General features: G+C 32.3%; 1 non-coding gene across 1 annotated transcript; it reads left to right on the plus strand.

Moving 5' to 3' along the window:
• Positions 1 to 13749: 13749 nt before the first annotated feature.
• LOC139850797 (small nucleolar RNA R71) lies at positions 13750 to 13856 on the plus strand. The gene has a single exon (XR_011760177.1). It is a non-coding gene; the product is annotated as a small nucleolar RNA R71 (small nucleolar RNA).
• Positions 13857 to 23230: the final 9374 nt, after the last annotated feature.

Below are 23230 nucleotides of genomic sequence, written 5' to 3' on the forward strand. Positions count from 1 at the left end.
TGTTTTACCCTGTTGTGTACATAAGATAAACTGCAAACATATATACATATTTTTGAAGTTTGGTATATTACCCCACATTCAAAAATTATTAAAATCTAATAATAAAGTTAGAAAATTATAAAAACTATTACAATATCAACATAAGTGTTAAATGTAGTAACATTACAAAAATAAAATAAATAAAACTAAATAAACTAGGGTTGATACTGATACCAGTAGGGGTTCCATGCATAACCGTATGTGTTATAGAATGCTTCAGCTAGGTTATAAGTAGGATACGGTGGTTGAATCTCTATAGACCAGGGAGGAAATACGGGCTTTGGAGTAGGAATATAGTGTCTACCTATATGTTGGCAATGAGCTATGATGTGGTTTTGATGAACTTGCCAATCTTCAAATGCTCGATGTCTAGCATTTTCATATTCTTGTGAAGCTATAAACCTTTGCATTTCTGTCATTTCATTTCCCCCTCCCACATTACCTGGCTGTTGATTTCTTTCAACTTGTGGATGTCTTCCATTATATTGTACTGCGGCGTTATTTCGCCTCTTCAAAACCTTAGCACCATGATATACATTTAAACCAATTGTATCGTGGGGTTCTGGTTCTTCGATTAATAATCCCCCCGACTTATATCCACATCGAGATACTCAGCAATTAATGTAATAAATATACCACCTCCTATTATACTGTGCGGTCTCATCCCCCTAACCATAGCTGATAAATAATAACCCACACAATAAGGTATACTTACAGTGCTTTGTGGGTCTCGAATACACATGTGGTAAAATAAATCTTGCTCATTTACCTTTTCCTTATTTTTACCTCGCTGTGTAATCGAGTTCGCTAGAAACCTGTGAATTACTCTTAATTTAGCTCTATCTATATCCAAATAAGAGTAATTTCCCCCTTTAAATCGGTGATGGCTAGTCATTTGACTCCATACACCATGCGTATCAAAATTTTCATCAATCTTCCTACCATTTAATATCAACCCTCGACAATCGGCAGATGCTAGTTCCTCAGGCGTATATATACGTAAGGCCTGAGCCATGTCTAGTAGAGACATGTGGTGCATCGAACCTCCTAACAAAAATCTAATAAAAGTTCGATCGGTTAAAGTAGCTACCCGATCATTTATTTCTATACTACACAATAATTCTTCACACTATACTTTATATACAGGTCTACGCATGTTGAATAATCGTACCCAATCGTTAAAAGTAGAATTACCATACCTCTGTGTAAGTAATTCTCTAATCTGTTCGCTCAATCCTACGGCTTCTAACGGTTCCCATTCTATTACCCTAGGTACTTCAACAGCTTTAGAATGAAGAGTGTGCAAGCTCCTTTGATATTTTGGATAATCTATCCAACGTCTGTCTAATCTCAAGTTCGGGTGCAAATCTTTCACGTGCATATCTGAAAATGTCATAACTGGATGAGGTATATCTTGTTTGTAAAAGTTATCAACATCCTGTTGTTCCGCATTCTCAGGAGGAGCAATGCGAGCTTGGGATGAAGATTCACCCCTTTCAGTCTGCAAAACACATCAAACACAATTTTTGTGCATCTAAATATGCATTAGTGTCAGCAAAATCATCAATCAAAATAATTACAATGACATGTTCAATTTATATCAAACTTATGCTCATTTTCATATTTTTATCAAATCTACACTTTTTCAAATAAGCATATACGAAAATGTTCGCCAAGTTCATAAGCATTCAACTCAAATAACATGTCAAAATAATCATTATTAGCAATTAAACAAGTTTCAAATGGCATTATCTCTCAAAAATCAAGTTCATGGATTTTAGACTTGAAAAAGTCCACTTTAATTCTTAGAAATCATGTTCAGGCTCAAAGTTTGGATCATTTAACTACCTAAACATGTTACACTACTTAATTTTGCAATAATTCATGACAAAAATCGGCCATAACCTGTTTATATCAAAAAGCCCCAAATTGCTCAAGAACACAAACCCTAGATTACTCAAAATTTGAAGTTTAAGGCTTCTAATCATGTTAAATATCATCAATCTAGGTTATACAAGCATAATACATAAACAATTTAAGTATAATTACACTAAAAAGCATCAAAATCGAATTGGGTATAAATTTGTTCAAGAACACTAATTTTCGGATTAAATGGTGTTTAGGTGTAGAAATTTACCGTTTTCCTTGAGTAATTCCTTGATAGCATCATTCTCAACATGATTTTGTGAAATATTTGATGAAAAATGGTGAAAAAAATTCGATTTTGTGTGTGTTTTTCGTGTTTGTTTTCGCAGTTTTGTGGTGTGGTTGTGTGCAACTGATCTGATCTTTGCATTTTATTTTTTTCTGGATTTTGCAAACTCCGCGAGTCACGGTGTTTACCCATTACAAACTCCACGAGTCGCGGTGTTTGTATATTTTTTTTTTTATAAAAACCTTAACTTATAAAACAATTAATTAATTAATTCTAAAATTTTGTTTCCCTTGTTATTTAGGACGAGGTCGTTTCGGAACGATGTCTTAGTCCGTTCCTCGACAAAATTTTAAAATTTGTCAATTTAAAGCGCGGTTTGAAAAGCAAAGATTTTTGGGTTTTTTTAATTTTTTTTTAGCATACTTTAATTCAATAAGATTAAAAATAATGATAATAAAAGTTCTCGTCCCTCCCTCGGGTAAAGCAATTTCGGTTCAAAGACCTAGTCTTCAACTCACGACGAATTTTAAAAATCATATTTTTAACTTAGCGAAATAAAGTAAATTTTTGTTTTTTAAATTCACACCAAACTTAAATTTAAAATGCATAAAATTAAAAATTCCTATTTTTAAAAATTCACACCAAACTTAAATTATATTTTTGTTTTTATACATACAAATTTATATTAAAAATATTAATTTTTCAAATATTTACAATTTTAAATAAGTTTACAATATTAAATTAATATTTATATATTAATTTTAAAAAAAACATGGTAAAAATAAAATTAAAAATCTTTTTGGTCTTTTATCCCACTTTAATCAATCAAATATTATCAAAAACATACGCCTCACTTTTCGGTAAAGTAATTTCGGTTTCATAACCTAATTTAACTCATGACGAGTTTTTGAAATATTTTGGTTTGATTGATTAAAGATATTTATACCTTAAGAATAAACGTTAAATTTCGCAGTGATGTAAATTTTTTTTGTATGATATCAATAATTTCGGTCGCAAGACCTAATTTCGTCGAATACCAATTTAATACTTTATAGCGAACAAATTAGCGTTTATTATCAAAAGGTTAAAAATAAAAATAAAAACTGTACAAACTTACCTATGAGATAGATTCTTAGTGATATGCTCTAGCCCACTCATAAGATAGTCGGACTAATTGGTTTTCCATAGCTACATAGGCGTAACCTCGAGCATTTAATGTTTTTTCTTCTAAACATATGAACGGTCCATCTCTGCATAAAGTAACAAATTCGGTATTTGAATAAGTTTGATTATTTGAACATTTACCTTCGTGTGACCATTTTCCGCATTTGTGACATTTTTCAAGGTGTCGTGCTCTTCTTTTCGCTGCGGATTTTGATTTTCCTTTACCAAATTGTAACTTATTATCTTCGCATCTGGATTCTTTTCTTACTCCGTCTAATTTACCTCTGATTAATGATAATATTTCACTTGGAAGTGTGTCATTATTATATTTAGTGATCAAAGCGTGTAGCATTAGACCATGGTTTAGTTCACAGGAAGTCTTCATTTTGAAAAACCTAAAAAAAATAAAAATTCAGAATGGGGGGAGAAGACTAGTTCTTTAGGGTCTGCTAGGGAAAGACCATTCGGGTTCCATTTTCGAGAACTACACGAAAACAGAAAATCTAACTCTAACAGAAATACATATTATCCTTTAAAGACTTGATTCTCCCCACACTTAGTTAGCTGTGGTGTCAAAATTGTGATTAACTTCGTTGTCGACTTCCATCGGACTATCTATGTAGTGTTTAACTCTGTGACCATTAACTTTAAATTTAATCCCATTTGAATTTATTAATTCTACTGTTCCGTACGGGAAAACTCTTTTGACTATGAATGGTCCAGACCATCTTGATTTCAATTTTCCAGGAAATAGCTTGAATCGTGAATTGAAAAGAAGAACTCTGTCGCCTTCTTTAAATTCTTTTGAACTTCTGATTCTTTTATCATGCCATTTCTTCGTTCTTTCTTTATAGATTAACGAATTTTCGTATGCTTCATGTCTTAATTCTTCTAATTCGTTTAATTGACTTAACCGTAGTCGTCCGGCTTCATGTAAATCAAGATTACATGTCTTCAAAGCCCAAAATGCTTTGTGTTCAATTTCTACTGGAAGATGACCTGCTTTTCCATAAACGAGTCTGAAAGGTGTGGTTCCAATTGGTGTTTTGTAGGCTGTTCTAAAAGCCCAGAGTGCATCCTCTAATTTAATGGACCATTCCATCGGATTTGATCCTACAGTTTTCTCTAGAATACGTTTTAAAGATCGGTTGGTATTTTCAACTTGTCCACTCGTCTGTGGATGATAAGCGGTGGAGATTTTATGAGTTACTCCATATCTTTTAAGAACTTTCTCAAGTTGATTATTACAGAAATGAGTACCCCGATCACTTATTAAAGCTTTCGGTGTTCCAAACCTTGCAAAAAGACGTTTTAAAAAGTTGACTACAACTCGTGCATCGTTAGTTGGGAGAGCTTGTGCTTCCGCCCATTTAGATACATAATCAATGGCTACGAGAATATAGAGATTATTATGAGATTTTGGAAATGAACCCATAAAGTCAATACCCCAAATGTCAAATACTTCACATACTTGAATGACATTTTGTGGCATTTCATCACGTTGACTTATTTTTCCGGCCCTTTGACAAGCATCACAGGATTTGCAAAGAAGGTGTGCGTCTTTGTAAATTGTAGGCCAATAGAATCTAGCATCATAAACTTTTCTTGCTGTGAGTTGAGGCCCATAATGCCCTCCTGTTGGTCCTGTGTGACAATGGTTTAAGATTTGATAGGCTTCATCTCCGAATACACATCGGCGTATTATTCCATCAGGACAACTTTTAAACAAATGTGGATCTTCCCAGAAATAGTGTTTTATATCACTAAAGAATTTCTTTCGTTTTTGGTACGACAATCCTTTTTCGAGGAATCCACATACTAAGTAGTTTGAATAGTCTGCAAACCATGGAATTTCATTATAATCTATCTTCAATAGATATTCATCAGGAAAGTTGTCTTGTATGGCCGATTCATTTAGAACTTCTAATTCGGGATTTTCAAGACGAGAAAGATGATCGGCTGCGAGATTTTCTGCTCCCTTTTTATCTCGGATTTCAATATCAAACTCTTGTAAGAGTAAGATCCAACGGATTAATCTTGGTTTAGCATCTTGTTTCGAAAATAGGTATCTAAGAGCAGAATGGTCGGTATAGACCACCGTTTTTGCTAGAACGAGATATGAACGAAATTTGTCAAAAGCAAAGACAATAGCAAGGAGTTCTTTTTCAGTAGTTGTGTAGTTCGTTTGTGCTCCTTGTAACGTCTTACTAGCATAATATATAGGTTGAAATCGTTTTTCAATCCTTTGTCCTAAAACGGCTCCCATTGCAAAACCACTTGCATCGCACATAAGTTCAAACGGTAGATTCCAATTTGGTGTTATCATGATCGGCGCATTAGTGAGTTTCTCTTTAAGTATATTAAAAGATTTGATACATTCATCTGAAAAGATGAATGGAGCATCCTTTTCTAGGAGTTTATTCATAGGAGTGACAATTTTAGAAAAATCTTTTATGAAACGTCGGTAAAAACCGGCATGCCCTAGAAAACTCCTAACTCCTCTAACATTGGTGGGATGTGGAAGTTTAGCAATTACATCTACTTTAGCTCTATCCACTTCAATTCCTTCCTTTGAAATTTTATGTCCAAGAACGATGCCTTCTTTAACCATGAAATGGCATTTCTCCTAATTAAGTACTAGATTTGATTGTTCGCATCTAATAAGCATTCGTTTCAGATTAACTAGACATGTTTCAAATGTATCACTGAAGACTGAAAAGTCATCCATGAAAACTTCCATGCATTCTTCTATCATGTCGTGAAAAATCGCCATCATGCACCTTTGAAAGGTTGCAGGGGCGTTGCAAAGTCCAAATGGCATGCGTTTGTAAGCAAAAGTACCATAAGGGCATGTGAATGTGGTTTTCTTTTGGTCTTCGGGTGCTATTGGAATTTGAAAATATCCGGAAAAACCATCTAGAAAACAATAGTAACTGTTTCCGGCTAACCTTTCCAATATTTGATCAATGAAAGGTAAGGGAAAGTGATCTTTTCTGGTGGCGTCATTTAATTTTCTATAATCGATACACACACGCCATCCTGTTACAGTCCTAGTAGGAATAAGCTCATTTTTCTCATTTGTAATGACAGTCATGCAACCCTTTTTAGGCACGCATTGAACTGGGCTTACCCATGGACTATCAGAGATTGGATAAATTAAACCTGCATCTAGCAGTTTAATAATTTCTTTCTTAACAACATCTTGCATATTAGGATTTAGTCTTCGTTGGCGTTGCACATACGTTTTATGACCTTCTTCCATAAGGATTTTATGTTTGCAATACGAAGGACTTATTCCTTTTATATCATGAATCTTCCATGCAATGGCTGGTTTATGAGCTTTCAATACAGAAATGAGTTGAGATTTCTCATTTTCAGTAAGAGAAGACGATATTATTACAGGTAATTCAGATTCACCATGTAAATAAGCATATTCCAAATGGTTTGGAAGTGGCTTTAACTCTAATGTCGGAGGTTCTTCTATTGATGATTTATATCGATATCTGTCTTCTTCTTTTAGCATTTGAATTTCTTCTGTTGTTGGTTCATATCCATTAGCCATTAGTGTAGCTAACATTTCAGTTTCATTAATTGGTTCAGTTCCTTCTCCTAAAGAACATTCTCCTGTTCCTTGTAATTCTGGAAATTCTTCTAACAATTCTGCATGTGAATCTATAGTTTGAATATAATAACATGTATCATCTGCAGATTGCGGTTGTTGCATAGCTCTATCAACTGAAAAGGTAACACTCTCGTCCTCTATACTTAGGGTCAGTTTCTTACCAAACACGTCTATCATTGCTTTAGCCGTGTTTAAGAATGGTCTTCCTAATATGAGAGGAACTTGAGAATCTTCTTCCATGTCCAGAACAACAAAATCTACTGGAAATACTAAAGTACCAACTTTAACTAGCATGTTCTCCATTATCCCTCTAGGATATTTTATTGATCGATCCGATGGTTGTATACTTATTCTTGTTGGTTTCAATTCTCCAAGGTCTAGTTTAGTGTATAGTGAATACGGCATTAAATTTATACTAGCACCTAAGTCTGCCAATGCTTCTATTGAACTAAGACTACCCAGAAAACATGGAATTGTGAAACTTCCTGGATCAGATAATTTTTCTGGTATCTTATTCAACAAGACTGCTGAACAATTAGCATTTATAGTAACAGCCGAGAGTTCTTCCATTTTCTTTCTATTCGAGATTAGATCTTTCAGAAATTTAGCATATCTAGGCATTCCTGAAATCACATCAATGAAAGGAAGATTTACATTTATCTGTTTAAACATATCCAAGAATTTGGATTGCTCGGCTTCAAGTTTCTCTTTTTTCATTTTACTCGGGTAGGGAAGTGGTGGTTGGTATGGTTTAACATAAGGTTTAGCTTTAACTGTGTTATCTTCATTAACCTTTTCAACTACCGGTCCTTTTTCCTTATCTTGTTCAGGTTGTGGTTCTTGTGGAGTAGGAATAGCTTCATCAGAAATTACAGGTATTTCAGGTGGTTTAAGTGTTGTACCACTTCTTGTGGTAATGGCTTTAGCTGTTTCATTCCGGGGGTTAGCATTTGTATCACTAGGTAAACTTCCCGGTTTTCTTTCACCTATTAACCTTGCTAGGTTACTTACTTCTTGTTCCAGATTTTGAATAGAAGCTTGTTGATTTCTAAATGCTTGAGCATTTTGTTCATTGGTTTGTTTCTGAGATGTGAAAAACTGTGTTTGAGTTTCAACTAGCTTCGTCATCATATCTTCTAAATTTGGTTTTTTATCATCGGTTTGTGGTGGTTTGTTTTGAAAATTAGGTCTTTGCTGGTTGTAAGAATTGTTGGATACTTGTTGATTACTAGGACCTTGTTGGTTGTTGTATGGAACATTTCGGTTATAATTCTGGTTTTGATTGTAAATCGGTCTTGGCGGTTGATAATTATTCTGATAATTATTTCCAGGCCTTTGGTTTAGATATGAAATATTCTCTCTTTGTTCCATTGTTAGTTCAATACTGAGACAATCTTTTGTCAAATGTGGTCCTCCACACTGCTCACAACTAATTCGTATTGAGTGAATATCCTTAGTCATCTTTTCCAGTCGTCTCTCGACAGCGTCTATCTTTGCGGAAATGGAATCTAAGTCATGGCTAGAATCGGCTCTAGCTGCTTTAGATGATCTAACGATATCTTTTTCTTGGTGCCACTCATGTGAGTGGGAAGCAGTGTTATCAATAATTTTATAAGCATCAGTTTCTGTTTTCTTCATAATAGAACCACTAGCTGCTATATCTATGTCTTTTCTTGTAGTGATGTCGCATCCTTGGTAGAATATTTGTACTATTTGACAAGTGTCTAAACCATGTTGCGGACATCCTCTCAATAACTTTCCAAATCTTGTCCACGCCTCATATAGAGTTTCATTCGGTTTCTGTGTGAACGTAACAATTTCTCCTTGAAGTCTTACGGCTTTAGATGCTGGAAAGAATTGTTTAAGAAATTTTTCAACTAAAACGTCCCATGTATCAATCGCCCCTTCAGGTAACGATTCCAACCAATTTTTGGCTTCTCCCTTTAAAGTCCAGGGAAATAACATGAGATATATCTGTTCATCCTCAACTTCTCGGATTTTAAATAGTGTACAGATCCTATTAAAGGTATGAAGATGTTCATTTGGATCTTCCTTCGGCGCACCACGAAATTGGCATTGATTAGTTACCATGTGTAGAATTTGTCCTTTGATTTCATAATCTGGCGCATTAATGTCTGGATGAGTAATTGCATGACCTTGGCCAGTGCGTTTAGCTCTCATTCGGTCTTCCATACTTAGAGGTTCCGGATTTTCCATGATTGAATTTGTTGAATCTGAATCACTAGAGGATTCTGATTTAATGGTTCGTTCCTCAACAATCTCTGTTTGAATGATTGGTGGTTCCGGAGGAAAGATTAATGGTTCAGGATCTATGAATTGTCCCTGAATATTCTCCGAATTCTCAATTGTGAGGTCGGGTTCAAAATGGATTATCGGAAATTTGAATTGGAGTACTTGGTCGACTGGATGACGATTCTAAAGAAAAATCAATGGCGACAATATTTGCTAGATGTCTTGATCGAGTTACAGGTGGTGAACGTACAAAAGGTGGTGAACGTCTTGCTCGGTGCATTCACTGAATATCCTATTAGTTTTTTAAAAAGGAAGAAAAATTATATAAGTTATCCAATTAATAGACTTTTCTGATTTTGCCCACGTTTCGAATAGCCAAAAGATGCAGCAGAGGGGCAGGATTCGTTTGGTCTCAATATAATTGAGTACTGTTTGGCTCCAATAACCCGGTTCACGTACAAATCCAACTATTACTACGAACCAGAAAATTTTGATGTCTATCAATTTAACCACTTAAAATAAATTTTCGTAATTTAAAGAAATTTAGATAAGAAGTAGAAAATTATATGTCCTAAAAACTAGAATGGCGAGAAATAAGAAGAAAAAAAAAAGCGCGTCGAAAAAGGTCGAAAAAGAAAAGGGTTGAAAAATAAAAGGCGTCGAAAAATAAGAAAGGAAAAAAAAGTGACTTATAAAACTTTAAAACACTCGACTAACCTAACCTTATTACTATCACAAACTTAAAATTAAAATTGCAAATTGAGATTACTAATTGGAGTGATAATTGATACATAGGTAAAAGGCGTTGAAAAATAAAAATAAGAAAGTAGCGCGTCGAAACTTAAAAAGGAACTAAAAACTAAGAATTAAAAGTTGCGTCTAAATATATTAAAGCTTAAAAGAAATACTATATCCCAAATGGCAATATCTTAAAAAGGTACTAAAACTTAAAAAAAAACGTCGCAAAATTCTAAAGCACCTAAATCTTAGTCTAAAGAAAAAGCACTTAAGAAAATTTACGGCAAAGCCTAAAAATCTAGAAGTAAAAATAATTATGGCAAAAACTATAACTTAAAACTAATTACGAGCGAAAAATACAAATATTACGAATAAACAAATAAAAAGATACAAAATATAGAAATAAACTTAAAGTTGTAAAAAGTACAATTTTTATAAAAATATTATTTTTATATTATTTATTTTATAAAACTATTACTTATATATATATATAAATAAAACTAATTAAAGTTAATTATTACAAATTAATTAAAACTTAAACTAAATAATAAATTAATTAACTAATTTAGGGTTTATTAATAATAATAATTAATAATACTCCGTAAATAATGCGATTAGGGTTTCTGGTCGTGTCAGGGTGGCTCCGCGAGTTGCGGTACACCTGGCAATAAACTCCGCGAGTAGCGGGGTATGAAATTTCAGATTAGGTGGTTTCGTTTGACAGGTTTCGTAATTAATTTTTTTACTGTATTATATATTTATAATATATTTATATAAATTAAATAAAAATTATATTTTTACAAACTAAAAATAGAAATAAAGAAATTTTATAAAACTTAAATATTTAACAAACTCTTAAAAATATTTATATTTTCATTTTTCTTTTTATATTTTCGAATATTTAAAACGTATTTTTATAAAAGCATATTTTTTTATATTAGCGTTGCACTTCCGGCGTTTAAGTAAGAAATTGGATTCCCTGGCAGCGGCGCCAAAAATACTTGATAGTTAAAGCTAAGGGGTATAAAATACTATTAAATTTTACAAGAAAATACTATTAAATACGATACAATTTTACGCAAGTTATTTATTTATTTATAGAGTGGATATACCTAAACCTTGCTACAACACTTATAGGCAGTGTACTTAATCGTACAGTAGTGTAGTTTTTAGTAAGTCCGGTTCATTCGACAGGGAATCTTTTAAACAAAGCTTAACGCTATATTAGTTTAATTTATAAAAATACAAATATATATATAAGTAATATTATTATTATAAAAGGGGGGTTTTTACCGTTTAATGACCGGTTTGTCGATTTTAAAATTTAGTCGCAGTTAAAACCTAATGTAAAATAATAAAAATAAATATAACTTAATTTAAAGCGTAAAGTAAATAACAATAAGGAAATTGCGATAAATAAAAGTGCGATAAAATAAAATTGCGATAATTAAAAAGTACGATAATTAAAAGTGCAATTAAATACAAAAACAATAAATAAAAGTGCAATAATTAAAAGTGCAATTAAATATAAAATAAAGGAAATTAAATATGAAATAAAAGAATTATGCTTATTTAAACTTCCGTAATCATGATGTTTGACGTGTTGATTTTAGTTTTATGCCCATGGGTTAATTGTCCTTTGTCCTGGATTATTTAATATGTCCGTCTGGTTTTTGTCCATAACAGTCCATCAGTCATAAATATAAAGTGCGAGTGTCCTCGTCAAATTATCCTTATACCCGAAGTCAACTATTCCAACTAATTGGGGACTTAAACTGTAACAAGGTTTTATTACTTTGTTTAATAATTACACCAGGATATCGACTGTGTGTAACCCAAGGTTTTAATACTTTGTTATCAATTATGCCAAGTGTCCTTGTACATAATTTCACCCCTGTTTTAATAATTTCATAGACTATTAATTCATTCCCGTGTCCGGTTAAATGAACGATTATTCGTACATATAAATATCTCGCCCATCGTGTCCGATCGAGTGTATATGGTTATTTATAGGGACGTCCAATTGTAAATCTTTATATTAAAATTAACAAACTATCATTTAGTTAAACAAATATAAAGCCCATTAATAGCCCATAGTCTAATTTCCATAAGTGTCGTTCTTTTGTCCAAACCCCAATTATGGTACAAAGCCCAATTACCCAATTTTAGTAATTAGCCCAACATCATGATTACTTCGGATTAAATAAGCATAATAATAACTTAGCTACGAGACATTAAATTAAAAAGGTTAAATATAACTTACAATGATTAAAAATAGTGTAGCGTTACACGGACAGAATTTTGACTTACACCCTTACAACATTTGCTAACATACCCTTATTATTAGAATTAAAAATTAAAATTAAAATTAAAATTAAAATTATAATATATATATATATATATTACGTATGAATGAGGAGAAGAAAAAGATATATAAAACTCGTCGAATTCGCTAGCTTTTATAGGTAGTTTAAGAATTTGGGGCTCCGCGAGTCGCAGTATATTTCCCCGTCAAACTCCGCAAGTGGCGGAGTTTGCTTTTACAGCTCATCCCTTTTTGGATCTTCTTTGCTGACGGTTTTAATATATAAATATAATATATATATATATATATATATATATATATATATATATATATATATATATATATATATATAATTTATATAATTAATTATATATTATATTATATTTATATACATAGTTAACTTGTAATTTTTAGTCCGTTGCGTCGAGCGTTGAGAGTTGACTCTGGTCCTGGTTCCGGATTTTCGAACGTCCTTGCGTACTATTTTATATCTTGTACTTTGCGTTTTGAATCTTGTACTCTTGTAATTTTGAGACGTTTCTTATCAATAATTGGAACCACTTTAATTGTACTTTGTACTTTTGAGCTTTTTGGTCGTTTGCGTCTTTAATTCGTCGAATCTGTCTTTTGTCTTCACCTTTTATTATTTAAACGAATATCACTTGTAAATAGAACAATTGCAACTAAAAGCTTGTCTTTCTTGAGGGATAATGCTATGAAATATATGTTCGTTTTTAGCATTATCACTAGGTTACTTACTTCTTGTTCCAAATTTTGAATAGAAGCTTGTTGATTTCTAAATGCTTGAGCATTTTGTTCATTGGTTTGTTTCTGAGATGTGAAAAACTGTGTTTGAGATTCAACTAGCTTTGTCATCATATCTTCTAAATTTGGCATTTTATCATTGGTTTGTGGTGGTTTGTTTTGAAAATTAGGTCTTTGCTGTTTGTAAGTATTATTGGATTCTTGTTGATTACTAGGACCTTGTTGGTTGTTGTATGGAATATTTCGATTATAATTCTGGTTTTGATTATAAATCGGTCTTGGCGGTTGATAATTATTCTGATAATTATTTCCAGGCCTTTGGTTTAGATATGAAACATTCTCTCTTTGTTCCATTGTTAGTTCAATACTGAGACAATCTTTTGTCAAATGTGGTCCTCCACACTGCTCAAAACTAATTCGTATTGAGTGTATATCCTTAGTCATCTTTTCCATTCATCTCTCGACAGCATCTATCTTTGCGGAAATGGAATCTAAGTCATGGCTAGAATAGCTCTAGCTGCTTTAGATGATCTAACGATATCTTTTTCTTGGTGCCACTCATGTGAGTGGGAAGCAGTGTTATCAATAATCTTATAAGCGTCCGTTTAGGTTTTCTTCATAATGGAACCACCAGCTGCTATATCTATGTCTTTCCTTGTAGTGATGTAGCATCCTCGGTAGAATATTTGTACTATTTGACAGGTGTCTAAACCATGTTGCGGACATCCTCTCAATAACTTTTCAAATCTGGTCCATGCCTCATATAGAGTTTCATTTGGCTTCTGTGTGAACGTAACAATTTCTCCTTGAAGTCTCACGGCTTTAGATGCCGGAAAGAATTGTTTAAGAAATTTTTCAACTAAAACGTCCCATGTATCAATCGCCCCTTCAGGTAACGATTCCAACCAATCTTTGGCTTCTCCTTTTAAAGTCCAGGAAAATAACATGAGATATATCTATTCATCTTCAACTTCTATTATTTTAAATAGAGTGCAGATCCTATTAAAGGTACGAAGATGTTCATTTGGATCTTCCTTCGGCGCACCACTAAATTGGCATTGATTAGTCACCATGTGTAGAATTTGTCCTTTGATTTCATAATCTGGCGCATTTATGTCAGGTTGAGTAATTGTGTGACCTTGGCCAGTGCGTTTAGCTCGCATTCGGTCTTCCATACTTAGAGGTTCCAGATTCTCCATAATTGAACTTGTTGAATCTGAATCACTATAGGATTCTGATTTAATGGTTGGTTCCTCAACAATCTCTGTTTGAATGATTGGTGATTCCGGAGGAAAGATTAATGGTTCAGGATCTATAAATTGTCCCTGAATATTCTCCAGATTCTCAATTGTGAGGTCGGGTTCAAAAAATGGATTATCGAAAATTTGAATTGGAGTACTTGGTCGACTGGATGACGATTCTAAAGAAAAATCAACGGTGACAATATTTGCTAGATGTCTTGATCGAGTTACAGGTGGTGAACGTACAAAAGGTGGTGAACATTTTGCTCGGTGCATTCACTGAATATCCTATTAGTTATAAAAATAAGAAAAATTATATAAGTTATCAAATTAATAGACTTTTCTGATTTTGCCCACGTTTCGAATAGCCAAAAGATGCAGCAGAGGGGCAAGATTCGTTTGGTCTCAATATAATTGAGTACTGTTTGGCTCCAATAACCCGGTCCACGTACAAATCCAACTATTACTACGAACCAAAAAATTTTGATGTCTATCAATTTAACCGCTTAAAATAATTTTTCGTTTGAAATTTAAAGAAATATTAGATAAGAAATAGAGAAAATTCTAAGTCCTAAAAACTAGAATGGCGAGAAATAAGAGAGAAAAAGAGCGCGTCGAAAAACGTCGAAAAATAAAAATAAGAAAGTAGCGCGTCTAAACTTAAAAAGGCACTAAAAACTAAAAATTAAAAGTTGCGTCTAAAAATATTAAAGCTTAAAAGAAATACTATATCTCAAAACGACAATAACTTAAAAAGGTACTAAAATATAAAATACAGCGTCGCAAAATTCTAAAGCACCAAATCTTAGTCTAAAGAAAAAGCACTTAAGGGATTTTATGGCAAATCTTAAAAATCTAGAAATAAAAATACTATGGGAAAAACTATGAATTAAAACTAAATACGAGCGAAAAATACAAATATTATGCTAAAATAATTAAAAAGATACAAAATATAAAAATATACTTAAAGTTGTAAAAAGTACAATTTTTATAAAAAATATTATTTTTATATTATTTATTTAATAAAACTATTAATTTTATAATTTAATTAAAACTAAATAAACAAAAAATACAAAATAAATAATAAAACTAAATTAACTAATTAAATATTAAACCCTAATTAGGGTTATAATAAATAATAATAATAATAATTACCGTAATTAATGCTGAACTAGGGTTTCCTGTGGCGTGTCAGACACTCTCATGCGATTGCATGAGATTTTGCCTTCGGGCTCATGCGATCGCATGAGCTAAGGTTTTGGGCCAGGTTACGGGCTGTAACAGTACGGGCCTCGAGTGATTTTTTATTTTTTATTTTTTTTTCTGTTTTAATTTTTCTGTTTTATATATTTATATAATATATTTATATAAATTAAATAAAACTTATATTTTTATAAAATAAAGATAAAGAAACTTTTATAGAAATTAAATATTTAACAAACTCTTAAAAATATATAAATTTTGTTTTTCTTTTTATATTTTTGAATATATTATTTAAAACGTATTTTTACAAAAACGTATTTTTATAAAAGTAAACTTAAAAATTAATAAAAATCTTTTTTTTATAGTGTTGCGCTTCCGGCGTTTTAGCTGATCCCCGGCAGCGGCGCCAAAAATACTTGATGTTATGCGAGATGTATATGAAATAGCTTATATTTTACTAGGAAATACTATTAAATACGATACAATTTTACACAAGATATTTATTTATTTATAGAATGGATATACCTAAACCTTGCTACAACACTTATAGGCAGTGTACCTAATCGTACAGTAGTGTAGTTTTTAGTAAGTCCGGTTCGTTCCACAGGGAAATCTTTAAACAAAGCTTAACGCTATATTAGTTTTAATTTATAAAAATACAAATATATATATATATATAAGTAATATTATTATTATAAAAGGGGTTTTTACCGTTTAATGACCGGTTTGACAATTTTTAAAACTTTAGTCGCAGTTAAAACCTAATGTAAAATATTAAATAAATAAAAGACTTAATTTAAAGCGTAAAGTAAATAATGATAATGAAATTGCGATAAAATAAAATTTCGATAATTAAAAAGTACGATAATTAAAAGTGCAATTAAATACAATAACAATAAATAAAAGTGCAATAATTAGAAGTGCAAATAAATATGAAAATAAAGGAATTATGCTTATTTAAACTTCCGTAATCATGATGTTTGACGTGTTGAGTTTTTGTTTTATGCCCATGGGTTAATTATCCTTTGTCCTAGATTATTTAATATGTCCGTCTGGTTTTTGTCCATAACAGTCCATCAGTCATAAATATAAAGTGCGAGTGTCCTCGTCAAATTATCCTTATACCCGAAGTCAAATATTCCAACTAATTGGGGACTTAAACTGTAACAAGGTCTTAATACTTTGTTTAATAATTACACCAGGATATCGACTGCGTGTAACCCAAGGTTTTAATACTTTGTTATCAATTATGCCAAGTGTCCTTGTACATAATTTCGACCCTGTTTTAATAATTCCATAGACTATTAATCCATTCCCGTGTCCGGTTAAATGAACGATTATTCGTACATATAAATATCCCGCCCATCGTGTCCGATCGAGTGTATATGGTTATTTATAGGGACGTCCAATTGTAAATCTTTATATTAAAATTAACAAACTATCATTTAGTTAAACAAGTATAAAGCCCATTAATAGCCCATAGTCTAATTTCCACAAGTGTCGTTCTTTTGTCCAAACCCTAATTATGGTGCAAAGCCCAATTACCCAATTTTAATATTTTTAGCCCAACATCATGATTACTTCGTTTTAAATAAGCATAATAATAACTTAGCTACGAGACATTAATGTAAAAAGGTTGAACATAACTTACAATGATTAAAAATAGCGTAGCGTTACACGGACAGAATTTTGACTTACACCCTTACAACATTCACTAACATACCCTTATTATTAGAATTAAAATTAAAATTATAATATAAATATATATACATATACGTTGATGAATGAAGAGAAAAAGATGTGTTTTTGAGTCCAAAACTCGCGAACTTTATAGGACAGGCATGGAAAAAGGGCTCATGCGATCGCATGAGTTTTGCTCCTTCAGCTCATGCGATCGCATGGCCAGCTGGGGAGGCTCACATGTCTTTGTTTTTTAGTTTTCCGACGGTTTATAAATAATAATATAATATATAAATAATTATAAGAATTATTTAAATATTATATTTTATTTATGTGCATAGTTGACTTGTAATTTTTAGTCCGTTGCATCGAGCGTTGAGAGTTGACTCTGGTCCCGGTTCCGGATTTTCGAACGTCCTTGCGTACAATTTAATATCTTGTATTTTGTGTTTCGAATCTTGTACTCTTGTAATTTTGAGACGTTTCTCATCAATAATTGGAACCTCTTTGATTGTATTTTGTACTTTTGAGCTTTTTGGTCGTTTGCGTCTTCAATTCGTCGAATCTGTCTTTTGTCTTCACCTTTTATTATTTAAACGAATATCACTTGTAAATAGAACAATTGCAACTAAAAGCTTGTCTTTCTTGAGGGATAATGCTATGAAATATTTATTCATTTTTAGCATTATCAGAACTCTATGTCCTTCCGTCTAACATCGACATAACTCTTTTGACGACTTCGAGCCGTTCTCAATCATTCCTGGATCTGTAGAACTTTCTCAGTTGTCTCCTGAATAATCTCAGGACCCGTCAACTGACTATCTCCCAACTCGCTCCAACAAATGGGAGATCTACACTTCCTTCCATACAATGCTTCAAATGGTACAGCTTTAATGCTCGCATGGTAAATGTTATTGTATGAGAACTCAGCTAGTGGTAAATACTTATCCCATCCGTTTCCGAAATCAATGACACATGCTCTCAACATGTCCTCAAAAGTCTGAATAGTTCGTTCGCTCTGGCCATCCGTCTGGGGGTGATATGCTGTACTCATATCTAAACGAGTCCCCATTGCTTTCTGTAACGATTGCCAAAACCTGGAAGTAAATCTGCTATCGCGGTCGGATATAATGGATATAGGCACTCCATGCCTAGAGACGACTTCCTTAATGTAAATCTGAGCCAACTTCTCCATCTTATCAGTTTCCCTTATCGGTAAGAAGTGTGCGGACTTAGTGAGACGATCCACGATAACCCAAATAGTATCGTGACCTCCCGCCATTCTCAGCAGTTTCGTAATGAAGTCCATGGAAATTCCTTCCCACTTCCACTGGGGAATCTCTGGTTGAATCAGTAATCCTGATGGCTTCTGATGCTCAGCCTTGACTTTGGTGCAAGTCAAGCATTTCCCGACATAAGTAGCAATGTCAGCTTTCAAGTTCGGCCACCAATAAAATGCCTTCAAATCTTGGTACATCTTATCTGATCCCGGATGAATTAAGTATCTCGACTTGTGTGCTTCCTCCAACACCAGTTCTCTCAATCCACCAAACTTTGGTACCCAAATTCGGTTAGCAATGTACCGTGTTCCATCCTCCTTGATGTCAAACTTCTTATCCATCCCTTTGAGAAATTCAACATCAACATTCTCCTGTTTCATGGCTTCTTGTTGTGCTTCACGGATTTGTGATGTGAGATTTGTACGGACAACTATGTTAAGCGCTTTAACCCTAAGAGGTCTCTCTCGCTCTTTTCTGCTTAAAGCATCTACCACAACATTCGCCTTGCCCGGATGGTATTGAAGTTCGCAGTTATAATCGTTAAGTAATTCCATCCAACGTCGTTGTCTCATGTTGAGTTGCTTCTGATCGAATATGTGCTGTAAACTCTTATGGTCGGTGAAGATAGTGAACTTGGTTCCAAACATGTAGTGTCTCCACATTTTAAGTGCAAAGACAACAGCTCCTAACTCAAGGTCGTGCGTAGTGTAGTTCTGCTCGTGAATCTTTAACTGACATGATCCATAAGCAATAACTTTGTTTCGTTGCATAAGCGCGCAACCCATTCCTTGACGTGAGGCATCACAATAAACAACAAAATCTTCACTTCCCTCGGGTAGAGATAATACTGGTGCAGTCGTTAACTTCTCTTTCAATAACTGAAATGCAATCTCTTGCGGTTCTGACCACTCAAACTTCTTGCCCTTATGAGTCAATGCGGTTGATAATGCTAATAACGAACATATATTTCATAGCATTATCCCTCAAGAAAGACAAGCTTTTAGTTGCAATTGTTCTATTTACAAGTGATATTCGTTTAAATAATAAAAGGTGAAGACAAAAGACAGATTCGACGAATTGAAGATGCAAACGACCAAAAAGCTTAAAAGTACAAAGTACAATCCAAGTGGTTCAAATTATTGATGAGAAACGTCTAGAAATTACAAGAGTACGAGCCGCAAAACGCAAAGTACAAGATATTAAATTATACGGAAGGACGTTCGAAAAACCGGAACCGGGACCTGAGCCAACTATCAACGCGCGACGCAACGGAGCTAAAATTACAAGTCAACTATGCACAAGAATGTAATATAATATTTAAATAATTATATAAATTATTTATATATTATATATTATATTAAATAACGTCGACAAACTAGCAAACAAAAAATATGTGAGCTGGATCTGACGGCCATGCGATCGCATGTAAAATAGGCATAAAACTCATGCGAGTGCATGAGCCCATGCGAGTGCATGAGATTTTCACTAAAATCTCATGCGACCGCATGAGTTACTGTAGCAGGCCAACATCCTATAAAAAGGCAGTTTGCTCGAGAGTTTTAGGTACACCATATTTTCATTCTTTCTCTAATCAATGTAATATATATTTATATTTATAATATTAAGTTTAATTTAAGTTTAATAATAATTAGGTTAATGTAAGAAATGTTTTACGGGTTTTAAGTCGGAACTCTGTCCGTGTAACGCTACGCTATAAATAATCATTGTAAGTTATGTTCTTCTTTTTTAAATTAATGTCTCATAACTAAGTTATTATTATGCTTATTTGAGCCGAAGTAATCGTGATGTTGGACTAAATATTAAGATGGGGTTATTGGATTTTGTACCATAATTTGGGTTTGGACAAAAGACCGACACTTGTGAACATTGGACTATGAACTATTAATAGATGGGGGGTATTATCTAAATTGAGTGACAACTCATTGGAGTCTGTCGAACCTATCTTCAAATTAGTTAATCTAATAATTGTTAAATGATTATGCATGTCCTATTTAGTGACGTTTATACGACATCTTTTACAAATCATTTAATTTAATCAATTGGATTGGGTAATTTATTATTCATTATGGCCAAGTGAATAAATTAACGTATCATGGACTAATTATAACAGGGGTGGATTACATACAAGAGTAATTGGTGTAATTGTTAACAAAGTATTAAAACCTTGGATTATACGCAGTCGATAACCTGGTGTAATCATTAAACAAAGTATTAAAACCTTGTTACAGTTCGAATCCCTAATTAGTTGAAATATTTGACTTCGGGAATAAGGTTAATTTGGCAATCATTTTATAATTATGACCGATGAACTATTATGGGCAAAAACCAGATAGGTATCAATTAAACCAGGACAAAGGACAGTTAACCCAAATTAATAAATTAAAATTAAAACGTCAAACATCATGGTTACGGAAGTTTAAATAAGCATAATTCTTTTATTGTATTTCTCATCGTACTTTTATTTACTGTCATTTTATTTACTACCATTTTATTTTACGCACTTTAATTATTGTCATTTATATTTACGCTTTATTTAAAATGACAAACCGGTCATTAAACGGTAAAACCCCCCTTTTATAATAATATTACTACTTATATATATATATATATATATATACATATATATATATATATATATATATATATATATATATATATATATATATATATATATATATATATATATATATATAAATGTAGTTCTATAAAAATATAGTACGTAATCACCAACTCCCTGTGGAACGAACCGGACTTACTAAAAACTACACTACTCTACGATTAGGTACACTGCCTATAAGTGTTGTAGCAAGGTTTAGGTATATCCCATCTGTATAAATAATTAAAACTTGTGTAAATTGTATCGTATTTAATAGTATTTCCTTGTAAAAATTACTACTATTTTGTATACACCTCGCATAACATCAAGTTTTTGGCGCCGCTGTCGGGGACCCGGCGAAACGCTATATTTTTACGCTATATTCTAAAAAAAAAAATATTAATTTTTAAGCTATTTTTGTAAAAATATAATTATATTTAAGTTAAAAAATGTATATTTATCTATTTAAGTGTTTAAATTGAAAAGTTTATATTTTTATTTATTTATTTAAAGTATAAAAGTATATTAAAATATATATATATATATATATATATATATATATATATATATATATATATATATATATATATATATATATATATATATAACCTATATATTAATTTTGTAAAACTAATTAAAATCAGAAAAAAAAAATTTAAGTAATCGGGCCACTACACTGTAGCAGCCCAATATTTGGCCTGGAAACCGGACCCATGCGACCGCATGGCTATTAAACCCTCAACTCATGCGATCGCATGAGCTGAGGTGACAGCTCTGATCATTGGACGTACGAATTAGGGTTAAGGTTTATTAATTATTATTATTTATTAATTAGTAATTAGGGTTTTAATTAAATATTAGTTAGTTTTAGTTTTAATTAATTTGTGTTTTAAGTTTTAATTAGTTTTAAAATTAATACTTTTATAAAATAATAATATAAAAATAATATTTTTATAAAAAAATTGTATTTTTATAACTTTAAATTTTATTTTTATATCTCGTATCTTTTTAATCATTTAATAGTAATTTGTATTTTTTTTTATCGTTCGTATTTAGTTTTAAGATTAGTTTTTGCCGTAGTATTTTATTTCTAGATTTTTAGGCTTTGCCGTAAAATCCCTTAAGTGCTTTTTCTTTAGACTAAGATTTAGACGCTTTAGAATTTTGCGACGCCGTTTTAAAATTTTAGTGCCTTTTAAGTTATTGCCGTTTTGGATATAGAATTCCTTTTAAGCTTTAATACCTTTAGACGCAACTTTTAATATTTAATTTTTCGGCTTTTAAGTTTCGACGCTTTACATTCTCATTATTATTTTTCGACCTTTTATTTTTCGACGTTTTTCGACACTCTTTTTCTTCCTTTTATTTCTCGATGCTCTAGTTTTTAGGACATAGAATTTTCTATTTCATCTCTAAAATCTTAAAACGAAAAATTATTTTAAGTGGTTAAATTGATAGACATCCAAAATTTTCTGGTTATAGTAATAGTTGGATTTGTTAGTGGCGAGTTGTGGGCTTCCGATTTAAAGGGTCCTGGCTACCTGCTGCATCTATTGGCTATTCAAAACGTGGGCAAAATCAGAAAAGTCTATTAATTTGATAACTTATATAATTTTTATCTTTTATAACTAATAGGATATTCAGTGAATGCATCGAGCAAAACGTTCACCACCTTTCATACGTTCACCACATGTAACCAGATCGCCGTTGATTTTTCTTTAGAATCGTCATCCAGTCGACTAAGTACTCCAATTCAAATTTTCGATAATCCATTTTTTGAACCCGACCTCACAATTGAGAATCCGGAGGGTATTCAAGGACAATTCAGAGATCCTGAACCACTAATCATTCCTCCGAAACCACAAATTTCTCATCCAGAGATTGTCAAGGAAGAAACCATTAAATCAGAATCCTCTAGTGATTCAGATTCAACAAATTCAATTATGGAAGTAACGGAACCTCTAAGTATGGAAGATCGAATGAGAGCCACACGCACGGGCCAAGGTCACGCCATTATTAAGCCAGACATTAATGTGCCAGATTATGAAATCAAAGGACAAATCCTACACATGGTAACTAATCAATGCCAATATAGTGGTACGCCAAAAGAAGATCCAAACGAACATCTTCGAACCTTTAATAGGATCCGTACTCTATTCAAAATCAGA

The sequence above is a fragment of the Rutidosis leptorrhynchoides genome, chromosome 5 (assembly GCF_046630445.1).
Source record: "Rutidosis leptorrhynchoides isolate AG116_Rl617_1_P2 chromosome 5, CSIRO_AGI_Rlap_v1, whole genome shotgun sequence".
Lineage (NCBI taxonomy): Eukaryota > Viridiplantae > Streptophyta > Magnoliopsida > Asterales > Asteraceae > Rutidosis > Rutidosis leptorrhynchoides.